Consider the following 15051-nt stretch of genomic DNA (forward strand, 5'->3'; position numbering starts at 1 on the left):
GAAAAATGAACAGTAAAAGAGCGATCAGATAGGTAGGAAGGGAACCATGAAAGAGCTGTGTCCTTAAGACCTAGGGATTGTAGTGTTTGTATGAGGAGAGAGTGGTCAACAGTGTCAAAAGCAGCAGAGAGATCTAGAAGAATTAGGAGTGAGTAATGGCCTTTAGCCTTGGTAGTGACCATATCATTTACTACCTTAGTCAGTGCTGTCTCTGTGGAGTGTTGGGAACGAAAGCCGGACTGAAGTGGGTCCAATAAGTTGTGTGATTTTAGAAAGTGTGTGAGGCGGGTGTATACAAGTCTCTCATGCAGCTTGGATAGGAATGGGAGCTGGGAGACAGGACGGTAATTTGAGAGAGTGTTGGGGTCAGAATTTTGTTTTTTCAGAATGGGAGTTATCACTGCATGCTTGAACAGTGATTGAAAGATGCCAGTAGTGAGAGAGATTGCAGATTTTAGTTAGGGTTGGGATGAGCACAGGAGACAGAGCTTTACTGAGTTGTGAGGGTATAGGATCTAGAGGAAAGGTAATAGAGTAGGAGGATGAGAAGAGTGTAGATACTTCATCTTCGTTTGTGAGGTCAAATGAAGAGAATGAGCCAGAGGGTTCAGGTAGGGAATTGAGCAGGTCATTAGCTGAAGAAGAGCATGCCACTTCATTTCGGATATTATCAGTCTTGTCATTAAAATAGGAAGCAATATCATGCGCACTGATAGTAGCAGGTGGGTTGGGTGAGGGATGGGTAAGAAGCAGTTTAAATGTATTAAAAAGTCACTTGGGGTTAGAGGCTTGAGCAGAGATAAGAGATTGGAAATATGTTTGGCAGCGTTCAGAGCAGCACGATAAGAGTTGTAGATAGTTTTATATGTGAGGAAGTCACTTGGAGTACGAGACTTTCGCCACTGACGTTCTGCTTTATGTGAGAGTTTTTGTAGATGCCTTGTTAAGTTAGAATGCCACAGTTGACGTCTAAGTCTACATGGTGTGTGTTGAGTAGCTGGAGCTACTTCATTGAGGGCTTATTCTAGAATCTGGTTTAGGTGTGATGCAGCAGTCTCTGTAGAAGTGAATGCAGAAATTGGTGAGAGTTGTTGTAGAGAGGTAGATAGTTGTTGAAAGTTAATATCATTAATATTTCTACGGGTTTTAGGAGGCTTGGGTGATTTCAATTACATCAGTCATAAGTTCTTATTTGACTGTTGAATTCCTTCATGCAAAAATTTCAAAAAGAAAGCTAGCGCTTATTTTTTTACATAGAAATGTCGCCACTTGAGCTTCTAACAGTTGAATATATGATATTGGTGGCAGGTTATAGATTTAACAAGATCATTGTTGTATTTTCTTCATCTGAATGCAAATGTTCTTTTTCTGCTTATCCTACCTCATGAAAGTCCTCTCGGGAGCCAATCTGAGCCTGTTGATAGGAAGAATATACTATTTTACATAACCTGCATGAGAGGTCATTTACATTGGTTTGTTATAGTACAAACAAGTAGATTAAATCATGAAGTGTAATTACATATACCATTCTCTCTACACATACTGTAGGTTAACTAGCCAAGCTCCAAAATATCAGTGGGAAATTATAATTGGGATATTTCAAGGGGCGACCCATAGCGGTAAGGGAGCTCAATCTTTTTATATACAGATTTTTATTGTTGTAAGTATGTCCTTATGAATTAATCTTACAATGAACTTATATGTATAGAACATTTACATAAGTTAATAACAGTATTTGCGTGGAGATGGAAGTAAACTGCACTCCATAAATATGTGTCCAATTTTACTTACACATATCATTAAGATATATATTTAAAATGTGCATCTTTGTCTTTTCACACCCTATAAGTCTGCTGTATTTTCCCGTATTGGTGATAATTATACATCTTTAGTATGGACATATCTATATACTTGACTTCAAGTTGCATGGCTCTTAAAATACAGATGTAGATAAGTAAGTGTACAGATGTATTTTTCAATGTATGTACGGGTTGCATTTTCACATTCAACTGTATATCATGCCCTAAGTACACATAATACAAAACTTGTCTATTACAGATACATCTGTAACAGAGCGCGTATTGAGATGCACAATAATGTTCTGCAAAATAAAAAGTGTTTGAGCGATGCTACTGACTACTTGGTGGTGATATATTATTAGGCTAAAAGCCTCTGGTTCTTGCTGTCATCAAATCCCTTATCATTGTCTCAAACATGTTTCCAAACTGAGGAACTTTCAATTCCCAATGCACATGTGTTGCAGCATTACCAAAGTAGATGATTCTCCAGTTGTCGAGGTCTACTACATTTGGATTTTGGCCAGATTATTCTGTCTGGTATTTCCATGAAAGTACTGTATGACACAAGGCAGAGATCAGTAAAAATGTTGCCATCTTAAATGAAGTTGAGACACGCAAGAAACTACAATGGTTCAGGAGTCATTTACAGATGGGCCCAGCTAGTTTGTTGCTCATAGCACGCCATTCAGGCCTCTGTGTCGTGGCATGGAACATTACGTGATGGCTGGACTTTGGCGTACCTTGGTATTCTTCAAAAAAGATACGCTACGGCATGTAATACACTGCTTAACCGCTGGGTGGCGAGTGCTCCACTGATGTAATTTTTACTGAATACCGTACTGTTAAATTGGATGGACATCACATTCACGCAGTGTTTTTGCATATTGCTTGTTCACACAATCAATCATTTTAATATCACATAAGCTCTTACAATGGGACGCAAATCAGTACACATACTGTACATACAGTAGCTGTACAGTAGTGTAATTGCCATGTTCTTTTGACGATATAACCGATACTATACATTAATGAGACGCACGCACAGCTTTCAATGAGACGGGATGAATTATTCTCTAATGGTTGGGTACTGTGCATATACTGTATGTACTAGTATAATATTTTGTAAGGAAGACACATTTTTTTATTATTAAAAACAGCAGCGGGTGGGTGGACTGCACAAGGATGAGCCCGCTATAGATTAGGGATGAGCGGGTTCGGATTTCTGAAAACCGAGCCCCCCAGAGCCCCCCCGATCTGAGTCGGGAAGCGAGTCCGGCTCGGGTTTTCCCGCCTGACTCGGAACTGAAATCGAGGCAAAACGTCATCATCCCACCTTGGATTCTATTAAAGGTCCCCGCGTTGGTGCCATTTCTCACTCTGGCTGTGGACAGTGAAGAGGGAGGGTTGGAGTTAGGGCTGGCTGGGCTGTGTTGTGTTGTGTTGTGCTGCTGTTGTCCATATGGGCTATGTCCACTCCTCCAAAGTCCACAGGGGCTGGCTGGGCTGTGTTGTGCTGCTGCTGTCCATAGGGGCTGGCTGGGCTTTGTTGTGCAGTCAGTTGTCCATAGGGGCTGGGTCCACTCCAAAAGTCTATAGGGGCTGGCTGGGCTGTGTTGTGCAGTGTCCCATAAAGGCTGTAGTCCTAAAGGGGTGCTGTAGTGTTGTCCAGGGGGTGATCTGTCAATCAGGGGTGCTCCACCCAAGTGCAAAAAAACATTTATTTCTATGTTTGTGAATTGTGTCCACTGTAGCTGCACGTGCATCAACTAAGGAGTAGCGACAAGCGTGCGCCTGTGTCATAAGTAAAGGGCCGGCTGGCTCATCTCTTAAAGAGTGGTGTAACCCCCAAAGTACACTCCAAAATAAATTTAAAATTCTACTTTTCTGCATTGTGAATTGTGTGCGCTGTAGCCGCACGTGCATCAACAAAGGACCAGCGCCAAGTGTGCACCTGTGGCATAAGTCTGCTAAAGGGTGGTGTAATCCCCAAATTGCACTCAAATTTTTTTTTTAAATTCTTCTTTTCTGTGTTGTGAATTGTGTGCGTTGTAGCTGCACGTGCATCAACAAAGGAGCAGCGCCAATCATACACCTGTGTCATAAGTCTGTTAAAGGGTGGTGTAACCCCCAAAGTGCGCTCCACAAAAAATAAATAATTTTTTTTTTCTGTGTTTGTGTGTGAAATGTATGTGCAGTAGCCGCACATGCATCAACAAAGGAGCAGCGCCAAGTGTGCGCCTGTGTCATAAGTAAAGGGATGGCTGGCTCGTCTGTTAAAGGGTGGTATAACCCCCAAAGTGCACAAAAAATAAAAACAATTTATTTTTCTGTGTTTGTGACTTGTGTACGCCTTAGCTGCACGTGCATCAACAAAGTAGCAGCGCCAAGCGTGCGCCTGTGTCATAAGTCAAGGGCCGGCTGGTCTGTTGAAGGGTGGTGTGACCCCCTAAGTATACAAAAAAATTTAAAAATTCTGTTTGTGTGCGCCTTAGCCACACGTGCATCAACAAAGTAGCAGCGCCAAGCGTGCACCTGTGTCATAAGTCAAGGGCCGGTTTGGACATCATTCCGGACTGAAGGACCTGCCAACAATTTCTGACATGTCTATTGTCACTGCATATGATACTGTCACCATTGACAGAATGGTGGAGGATTACATCGGTGACAGCATCCAAGTAGGCATGTCAGACAGTCCATACCTGTACTGGCTGGAAAAAGAGGCAATTTGGAGGCCCCTGTACAAACTGGCTCTATTTTACCTGAGTTGCCCCCCCCCCCTCCAGTGTGTACTCCGAAAGAGTGTTTAGTGCAGCCGGGAACCTTGTCAGCGAAAGGCGTAGGAGGTTGCATCCACAAAATGTGGAGAAGATGATGTTCATCAAAATGAATTATCAATTCTTCCAGGGAGACCAGCCTCCAGAACATACAGAGGGACCTGTGGTGGTGGATTCCAGCGGGGATGAATTAATACTCTGTGAGGATGAGGATGTACACAACACTGAAGAGGGTGAGGAATCGGTGGATGAGGACGACAACTTGCCTCTGTAGAGCCAGTTTGTGCAGGGACACATTAATTGCCAGCTTGTTTTGTGGAGGCCCAAACAAACCAATCATTTCAGCCACAGTCGTGTGGCAGACCCTGGCGCTGAAATGATTGGGTTGTTAAAGTGTGCATGTCCTGTTTATACAACCATAAGGGTGGGTGGGAGGGCCCAAGGACAATTCCATCTTGCGCCTCTTTTTTTTTTCTTTGCATTATGTACTGTTTTGGGCCTAGTTTTTCAAACTGCCATCCTGTCTGCCACTGCAGTCTCACTCCTAGATGGGCCACGTGTTTGTGTCGCCCACTTGTGTCGCTTAGCATAGTCATCCAGCTTCCTCGGTGCAACCTTTTGGCCTAAAAACAATATTGTGAGTTGTGAGGTGATCAGACTAGACTGGAAATGAGTGGAAATTAATGTTATTGAGGTTAATAATATTATAGGAACAGAAAAACCCACAAATTCTGTGATTTTAGCTGTTTTTATGTTTTTTTCCCAGTAAAACACAGATCCAAAACACAAAACCCAGAACCCAAAACACGGAAGGGTGGTTTTGGCAAAACCAATCCAGATCCAAAACATGAAGAAAGATCCAGATCCAAAACCAAAACACAGAACACGAAAAGTGGGCGGTGCACACCCCTAGACATTGTACACTTTGCTGTAATTCACAGACATCACATTGCATACACTACAGGTGCAGCTCTTGATATGGCTGGCATGTGTGCTAGCAGTTAGGTGATCACCTTGCTACAGTGCTTGTCCCGCAGGTTCAAGACCTGGAATTTTATTTATTTTTAAATCTTCCATAAAGGATTAAAAATAAATCACTTGGTGGCGTGTGAGTTCTGTCATTTATACAGATATCTGTGTTGACCAAAAAGACGCCCTCCCAGCATTGCATAAAGACCAAGCTATTGAAGTTCAGTATTGTTATCCAACCCTTACTGAACTCAATACATTATACACAACTTCCCACCACCTGGCATTTCTATGCTACTTTATGCCACTGCTGTGTGCTCAAGAAAGTGGTGTACAGCGCTCCAATGCAGTACCCACGTAGCACCATGCTTGTCGCGTTTAGAGTCTCATAGTACTGCGCATGCCCAGTGGATCGGGAGTCATACACTGTATCCCAGACTATAGTAATTTCATTACTTTAGAACAGGGGTTCCCAACCATGGTCCTCAAGGCACACTAACAGTCCAGGCTTTAGGGATAGCCATACTTGAGCACAAGTGACTTAATTAGTATCTGAGTTATTTTGATTTAACCATCTGTGCACAATCGTGGATATCACTAAAACCAGGACTGTTAGTGTGGACCGAGGTTGGGAATCACTGCTTTAGAAACTAGTAGTGGGCTCTGTTTAAAAGTGGGTCTCTATATTACAAACTACTTGTGCTTTGAAGCTGCATACTAATGTCAATGTCAGCACTGTCCCAAACTTAGACACTATGGTGATTTCATGACTTTAGAAACTAGTAGTGGGTCTGTTTAAAAGTGGGGTCTCTGCACACTTTTGGCACTGTCAGCAAGTGGGCATTGTGGTGGCTGCCCTCTCCGGGGTTTGCACATGGGATCTCTGCTGCATGCCCAGTGGAGTCACTCCATATGCCATGTAGCACCCTGCTAGTTACGCTATGCTGTGATGCATGCCCAGTTGAGTCAAATACAGTGCATCAGGTCCCTTCACTCAAAGCATGCACAGCTTTAAATGAGATGGGATGAATTATTCTCTAATGGTGGGGTACTGTGTATATACTATATGTACTAGGATAATATTTGTAAGGAAGACACATTTTTTATTATTAAAAACAGCAGCAGGTGGGTGGAGTGCACAAGGATGAGCCCACTATTGACATTGTATTCAGTCTGGAAAGCTGTTTCAGATTTACTTACATGTAGCAGAGTAACAGGAGCAGAGATCTGCTTACAGGTAACAGAGATAAAGAAATTGAGGATTGCATTTTGGTAGCAGAGTCATGGGATCTGAGGATTGCATACTGGTAGCAGAGTCACTAGTAGCAGAAGAATGGCAGATCTCAAGATGTCATTGTACTATTTAAATAAATAGCACAATGTCAGGGGACATGAATAACAATATTTCCAGAAACACATTCTCAGGACTCAGGCTTTCAAATGTATAACATAGTTTCAGAAGTACATGGATAATAAGGTTTGAAGGATACACAAAGGAATTTTACAAGGTTTTCAAGAACACTTGTAGCATTGGTCACAAGTAGCAAGGTTTGCAGATACTGTAGACAAGATTAATTAAATAGCTGTGTGACTACGTAAGCTCAAACAATGATCTGAACACCTGATTCTGAGTTGAACACAGACACGCACAGAGCAGCATCTATTGAAGGTAGAGTTAATGCCTGAGGGCCCAATACCATCTTGTCTCAGGGTAATAACCCTGATAGTATACATTTTCCAGCCTGTTCTCTGCAACTCAGCAAATAAATACAGTAGAGAGTGAGACAGATGTGTAATCAGAGCAGTGTGCACATCAGGTATGGGGGAATAGCTGTCTTTTTCCTATGCAGCACACTGCCTGTGTGTCACAGGAACTTTGGACATTAAAATACAAATTAAGTATTTGTGCATCACAGCTGTTGTGGACAGAACTGTGTCTTGGATATGAATAGGAAATTATATTGATGAATCTGAACCTGTTGTTTTACTATGTATAAATGTAAATTATATTGTGTGTAATGGTCCCTCTTTTATATAGCTGGTTTGTCAGTTGAATTGTATCGCTAAAATCAGAATGTTACCTACATATGACATATGTTGTTTACACTTGAAAATAGTGCATGACCAGAGGTAAAGTGCTTACAGTATGTATTATGGGGAATCATTATGATTTACCGCTGGCCGCAAGCACGGAGGTTCAAATCCCAACAGCAGCAGCCCAACAGAGGAGGAAATCCCGATCGTCCTAAGGTAAGTACTAACTAACCTATTTCTACCCCCTAACCCAAACCCTCCCTTAGAGGTGCCTAACCGTAAGCTCCCCCAAGTGCCTAACACTAACACCCCTCTAAGTGCCTAAACCTAACTCCCCCTTCCCACAGCCTAAACCTAACCTCCCGGGGGGATTCCTAACCTAAGTCCCCCCTGGGAACCCTAAACCTAATGTTCCCCCGCGACTGTCTGCGCCCGGCGCCCAGCTTACCTTCGATCGGAAAGTCGGGTGTCGGGCTCCCGGCATAGGTCTGATGACAGGCGTTGGGATTTCGACACCTGTCATTGGTGCCTTGCCGGGATTAGACAGTCGGGAAGCCGGCGGGCGGGATTACATCTGTCGGCTTCCTGACTGCTTCCCGTATTATGGTTTAGGATGCCTTGTTATCCAGTGTGAATATGTGCAGCAAAGCTTCTTCTTTCTTCTTTCTTCTTTCTTCTTTCTTCTCTCTTCTTTCTTCTTTCTTCTTTTTTCTTTTTTCTTTTTTCTTCTCGCCACAAGTGTTCCGCAATGCCTTACAAAGTACATAACCAAAAAAGTTACTAACAATACAAATACAATGGAGGACAAGGGCAGGTATAATATATATTGCTACATTGGTGGCCATAACACCCAAATAAGAGAGAATAGGCAATCAAATGTTAGGTGCCCTAGTGGAGAGTAAGAAGTAGATGAAAATAAAGTAAGGAGAAGCACAAGAGGTTAGAGGGCCCTGCCTGCAAGAGCTTACATTCTAAAGGGGAATGTAACTATGTAACTACTATCCTGTGTTCATGTAGCCAGGTGACTTCTCTGGGCTGCTAGGACCCACCACAGGAAATCCAAAGCTGCCAGCCTTCATGCACCCCAATCTCTCAGGTCCACACAGAAAGCCAGGATCAGTGGAATACCCTGTGACATCACAAATGCCTACAAGGGGTTAATGTGGGTAGTTTTATTGCACCTGGAAAGTTAACTCCCCCCTCCAGTGGAGATTTTGCTAGACATTGCAGTCTCAAGAGAGCAGGGGACACAGTAGAGAACACAGACTCACTAACTATTCTGTAGCCAGTCCCTTCATTTAAAGCACCCAGTACCAGGGCTTATGGCTTTGGATTTCACACCCAGGGGTGTCAGCTCATTGTGGGAAAATAACAGTTTTTAAAAGTACAAACACAGTACTTTATAGTCAGTTCTTGAAATGGGATAACCTGGAAGGTGGAATTTCAGTTCCTGCCAGTTAGCTCCAGCCGCAGTGTGCACCATCTGCATCAGGAGAGGGCATGGAGTGGAGAACCCGGTGTACCTGCATGAGTGGCATGACTGGTAGCATGGCCATGCACCCGGGATCAGCAATTTACGGGTTCCAGTGACTTGGATATGGAGAAGCCGCTATTGTATGTTTCTTGTACAAATTCACTCATAAAAGAACCAGGGTACTATGGAAAAGCTATAACCGCTATAGCCGCTGCCTTTTTTATTAATGTGATGGGCAATTGGCGACAATAACGCACAAGCTCTTTGACAAAGACAGCTGTTACAGCAGTTATAAAAGTACCAGGGTACAATGCGAAAGCTGGGAGTCAATTGGATTGCACAAGAAACATACAATAGCGAAGGTACAATAATGCCTTTAATTTACAAAGCCAACATTATAGTCATATAAAAACAGTTACTACAACCTATATACAATATATAAAGAAATGGCAATAGTAACTACAACCTATATACAATAGGGATGTGCGCCGGACCATTTTTGGCGGATTTGGATTTGGTTCTAATTCGTCATCCGGCTTTGGATTTGCTAAACTGCGGTGACTGGATTTGGATTTGGATTTTTTACCTAAATTTACAAAAAAAGCTAAAATCACAAAAATTGTTTTTTTTTTCTTCCTAGGGTATTATTAACCTTATAACATTAATTTCCAGTCAATTTAGACCACCTCACAGCTTCTAATATTTTTTTTACCATTATTGGCCAAAGGTTGCAGTGAGCTGACTGGTTACTAAGCGACAGAGCAGTGGTGCAGTGACACAGACATCACAGTTTAAAGCATATCTATGAAACATTGCCACACAGCAGTGGCAGAAATTAAAAGTAGTGCAAGATGGAATTGTCCTTGGGCCCACCCACCCACCTAGTGGGGTTCGGCCAGCAGAATCACAGTACTTGTTAACACAGTGGGATACGGCCCAAGGAGTCACAGTGCACAATCTTATTCACATTATGCCACACATAGTGCCCCTGATTTACATTACACCATAAAGTAGTGTCTGTTATTTATGTTACGACACACAGTAGTGGCCCTTTTACGCAATGCCCACAGTAGTGCCCCTTTTACACAATGCCCACAGTAGTGATCCTTTTACACAATGCCCACAGTAGTGACCCTTATACACAAAGCCCACAGTAGTAATGTCCCTTATACAATGCCCACAGTAGTAGTGCCACTTATACAATGCCCACAACAATAGTGTCCTTTACACAATGCCCCCAGCAGTGGTGTCCCTTTCACAATGCCCCCAGCAGTGGTGTCCCTTACACAATGCCCCCAGTAGTGGTGCCCCCTATGCAGTGCCCTTAGTAGCAGGGCTCCTTATGCAGTGCCCCCAGTAGTAATGCATCTTGTAGTAGTGACACCAAAAGTTATGCCCCCTGTAATAATGCCCCCAGTGGTAGTGCCCCTAGTAGTATGCCCCCCTTAGCAGTGCCCCCAGTAGTATGCCCCCAGTAGTAGTGCCCCAGTAGTATGCCTCCAGTAGCAGTGCCCCCAGTAGTAGTGCCCCCATTAGTAGTGCCCCAGTAGTATGCCCCCCAGCAGTATGCCCCCCAGTAGTATGGCCCCTTTAGTAGTGCCCCTAGTATGCCCCCATCAGCAGTGCTGCCAGTAGTATGCCCCCATTAGCAGTGCCCCCAGTAGTATGCCCCCATTAGTAGTGCCCCAGTAGTATGCCCCCCAGCAGTATGTCCCCCAGTAGTATGCCCACCAGTAGCAGTGCCCCCAGTAGTATGCCCCCATTAGCAGTGCCCCCATTAGCAGTGCTCCAAGTAGTATGGCCCCCATTAGCAGTGCCCCCATTAGTAGTGCCCCCATTAGCAATGTCCCAAGTAGTATGACCCCAGGAGCGCCCACTTACACACACACAAATAAAAAATAAAAAAAAACGTACCTGAATCCCCGCTTCTGCCGCCGTCCGCTCTGCTCTGCTCTATTACCCGCTGCAGCGTCACAGTACTTGTGTGTTAGGGACTCACTGGGGTACAGCCTGCAGTGTCACAGTATTTATATGGGTACTGGGATACTGCACAAAAAATCAACATTTTTTGAAACTTTTTAACTTTCATTATTTTTTTATTTTTTTTAAAACTGTTTTTTTTTTTACTTTTTTCTTACTTCTTATAATATTCATTTATTTTTGAAAACTTTTTTTTACATTTTTTATTTTCTTTAATACTGGAGCAGATGGACACCAGAAAGGTGCGTTGGCAGCACTGGAGCAGATGGACACTGGATAGGAGCATCGGCAGCACTGGAGCAGATGGACACTGGGCAGGTGCGTCAGCAGCACAGGAGTGTATAGACACAGCACAGCACTGAGTACAGGAGCATTCACTGGAGTGTATGGATGGAACACAGCACAGCCCCTGGATGGACACAGCACAGCCCCTGGACAATCAGCACAGCTCCTGGATGGACAGCACCGCCCCTGGATAGTACAACCCCTGGACGGACTCAGCATAGCCCATACAGCTCAGCCAGAGTGAAGCAAATGGAGGGGATCACCGCGAGGAGGGACTTATAAAGAATCCAATGCGGTATTGGTGACATTTTGCCTCATTCATCTCTAATTATAGATCCAAGAAAATGCATTGGCATCAGAATGGTTATAGAATACATATATATGTGTTATAAAAATGTTATTAAATAAATAAAGCTCTAACATGTAGCCTAATTAGAAACATACATTTTAAGAAATAAATGACCCCACACAAGTGGATTTGAACTATCCTGATCTACAGTATGTGATACATATACTGTCTAAAATGTCTCTAGATTAGGCTAATTTCATAGTTAGCATTCACAGTGTACAAAAAAGGTGAAGAGATTGTTTCACCACCGGTTTCATGGATTTTATGTCGGCAATTAAATTATTAATAACCAGACTGTGAACTGAGATACCAGTTTTATTACAAATAATTCAATTTGAAAAGCAACAACGGCCTTGTTTTACAATAGTTGGCTTCAGGAAACAAGCGCCAAGATCCTATAAGAGAAAAATCAACAATCATATTTGTCCAGATAATGCAAAAGCTAAACATGGTTTAACCAGGGAACAATGCATGGCAGCACTACCTCTTTACCTAAATACTACATACTCAGATATTTATTTAATCCTTCTTAGATGAGATGCTTCATTATCTAAGTTGGCCATATGGGATTTGTTAAAAAAAAAATTAACTTGGGAAACACCAATACATTTTATAAGCTATAAACATTTATATTAAAGGGATACAACAAATAACACATCATAGTAGCCGAACAGAATGAACAAGCACTGTGTTCGCTGCCGATGGTACCCGATGGTACCGATGCTTGCATACACATCCTGGACATGACGTGCACAAGTGGGCGTATTAAGATGGGGTTAGAGTTAGGCACTAGGCAGGGACGGTTAGGCACAAGGGGAAAGATTAGGTTCGGGGTGCGGGGAGGGTTAGCGGTATGGGAAGGGTTAGGATGACTGTGTCGTATCCTAACCCTGTCGGAATGCTGGGGTCTGGATTTTGCCTGTCGGGATACTGAGCGCCGGCATCATGTACCCAACCCCTATCAGCCATGCATACAGCCTTGTGTGATCATTAAAGCTGGTGTCACACTAGTGGTTCTAGATACAAATTTTATGGGCAAAAATGTAACATAGACAATGCTTTGCCAACTAACTTAATGATACATGGGGGGAACTTAGGGCCTGATTCAGACCCACTCGCAAGCGCATTGCACTCGCAAGTGGTTCGTTGGTGGGCTAGTGCGCACGTGTGCGAGCCCCATAGCGACCGAGACCTTCACTCGCACCAGAGCTCGCAGCAAAACAGGGTGGCTGTCGATGTTGATCAACAGCTCGCCCCGTTTTGTAGGCGGGTAGGGGGGTTGGCTGAACAAATGGAGGCGTTGCCGAAGGAACGCCTGACATTTGTGGGCGTCCTTACTGACATCACTAGTGGATTTCCAGCTCTATTAGAGCTGGAAGTCCACTCGGCATTGCGAGTGCTGAGACCCTACCTTAGGGTCTCCTCACAATGCCGATGGTCACAGCTTAGCGAGCGGACAGGAAAAAAAATAAATACTCCCTGCCCTGATTCAGACCGTGCGTTCGCAAATAGCGAGCGGCTCTGAATCAGGCCCTTAGTTAGCCGTGACAAGTTTTCACGGGTGAAAACTTTTCAGGTGAAAAAGGGAGCCTAATTGAATAGCCTCAGGCTTTATCGCTCTAGGTTATTCAATTAGGCTCCCTTTTTCACCCATAACCTTTTTTAACGCCCTTTAAATTGGCAGGTTAATGGGCATTAACATAGGTTAACGGGCGTTAACACACAGATCCGAGAAAAGTTTACAAATTTGTGCATTGACGGGGTTGTTGCAGCACCCCTTATTAATGGGGATTTTTTTTTCACTGTCTGTGCAGTGGTGAAAAAAATCCTTGATAAGTGCTGCACTTCGTGGTTAATTGAATAGCTCCGGGGGATCAATTCTGTTTCCCTACCACATATATGTGCTGAAGAGCAACTTTAGAATGCACCATTGGTGATTTTATTTTTCCAGGACTTTTTTTTTTCCTGCTGGAATCTGTAACATGGAACTTTAATTATCCTACAAATTGGAATCCTAAAACACTTAATTTACCAGATTTTTTAAGAATAGTATCCTAGAATAAGTCTATAGTATCTGGCATCCAAAAGCAAACCTGAGGTGGCTATCATGGACTGACAAACAGGTTACATCAATGTCCTCCTTTTCTGTTTCTATACTCTAGAACCGTTAATCAGAAAAATGGGCGTCATTTGTGAGCCAGACAAATTTCTGAACATCTCATTTTCTCACATGCATTCAGCTATATTTTAGTGCACAATTTATCTGTATGCATGAACCAATTCTCTATATTCATGGTCTATTCCAGCAAATACTTCCTATATTATATTATAGATTTGTGCTCTGTAGTGGCGCTGTATATATAGACAAAATAAATAAATCACTTCAATGTGCTATCAAATTTGAAACACCTCCATCATGTATTTAACTGTTGGCTCGATGTAAAATGTTTGATTCTTTAAGATATTGGTATGTGTGAGCATATATGCATAATTCCAATAAACAGTTCTATAGCCTAATGTACATAGAGACCCAGGACCTCATTCAGAGTCGGTCATTGCGGCCGCACGGTCGTACGCCACTGATGTTCGCTAAACTGCGCATGCGTAAAGTTCGCAATGCGCGTGCGCAAACTAGCTGCTATGATCAGAAATTTCTCTCTCCTTGAACACAGCCAGGTCGGTAGTTTGAGTGACAGATTGAGGCGTTTGTTGGTGGAAACAGGGGAAGGTGCTTGAAAACAGGGGAGTGGAGATCCGAACGCAGGCGTGCCTAATTATGCGAACGGCGTTTTATGGGAGTGTATAATTAACAAAGTAGTGTCATGGCACACGTGACATGGGTGGTTTGTACACTGACCTGATCGTAGTGCTTAAGAGAGGGTATGGTCAACCTTAAGCTCTACGACCAGTTCCGATGGTTACCGATGGTCTCGATTAATCCTTATATGGCCGGAGATGACGTGTAATGCGTTCGAGAAGGAGGCGTATTTTTTGTCTTACGGCCGCATCCTCCCCTTGGTCGGCCAGCTAACGATCCGATCTTAAGGACGCAACTTGCAAGTGCATCATTTGCATATCCGGCCCCTTTTCCCTTACGACCGTGCGGCCGCTTCGACCGACTCTGAATAAGGTCCCCAGTGCTTTATTTATGGAGCACAGCAGCACCATATGTAATACTTAGTAAATATCTATAAGATCTGCCAAAAATTGGAGCAGAACTGACCTCCACCACCACCACCACCACCTCAGAAATTATGGAGGACTTTGGATTAATATCTACTCCTTGGCGGATGACATTGCAAATACAGAGGAGAGAGGGGAAATGCACCTCTGTTTCCTCCATATTTGCCTTAATAAATAGACAGCAAAATGTGCTTACACAGAGTA

The sequence above is a fragment of the Taudactylus pleione genome, unplaced genomic scaffold (genome assembly GCF_031769625.1).
Source record: "Taudactylus pleione unplaced genomic scaffold, aTauple2 ptg000042l, whole genome shotgun sequence".
In the NCBI taxonomy this organism is placed as follows: Eukaryota; Metazoa; Chordata; class Amphibia; order Anura; family Myobatrachidae; genus Taudactylus; species Taudactylus pleione.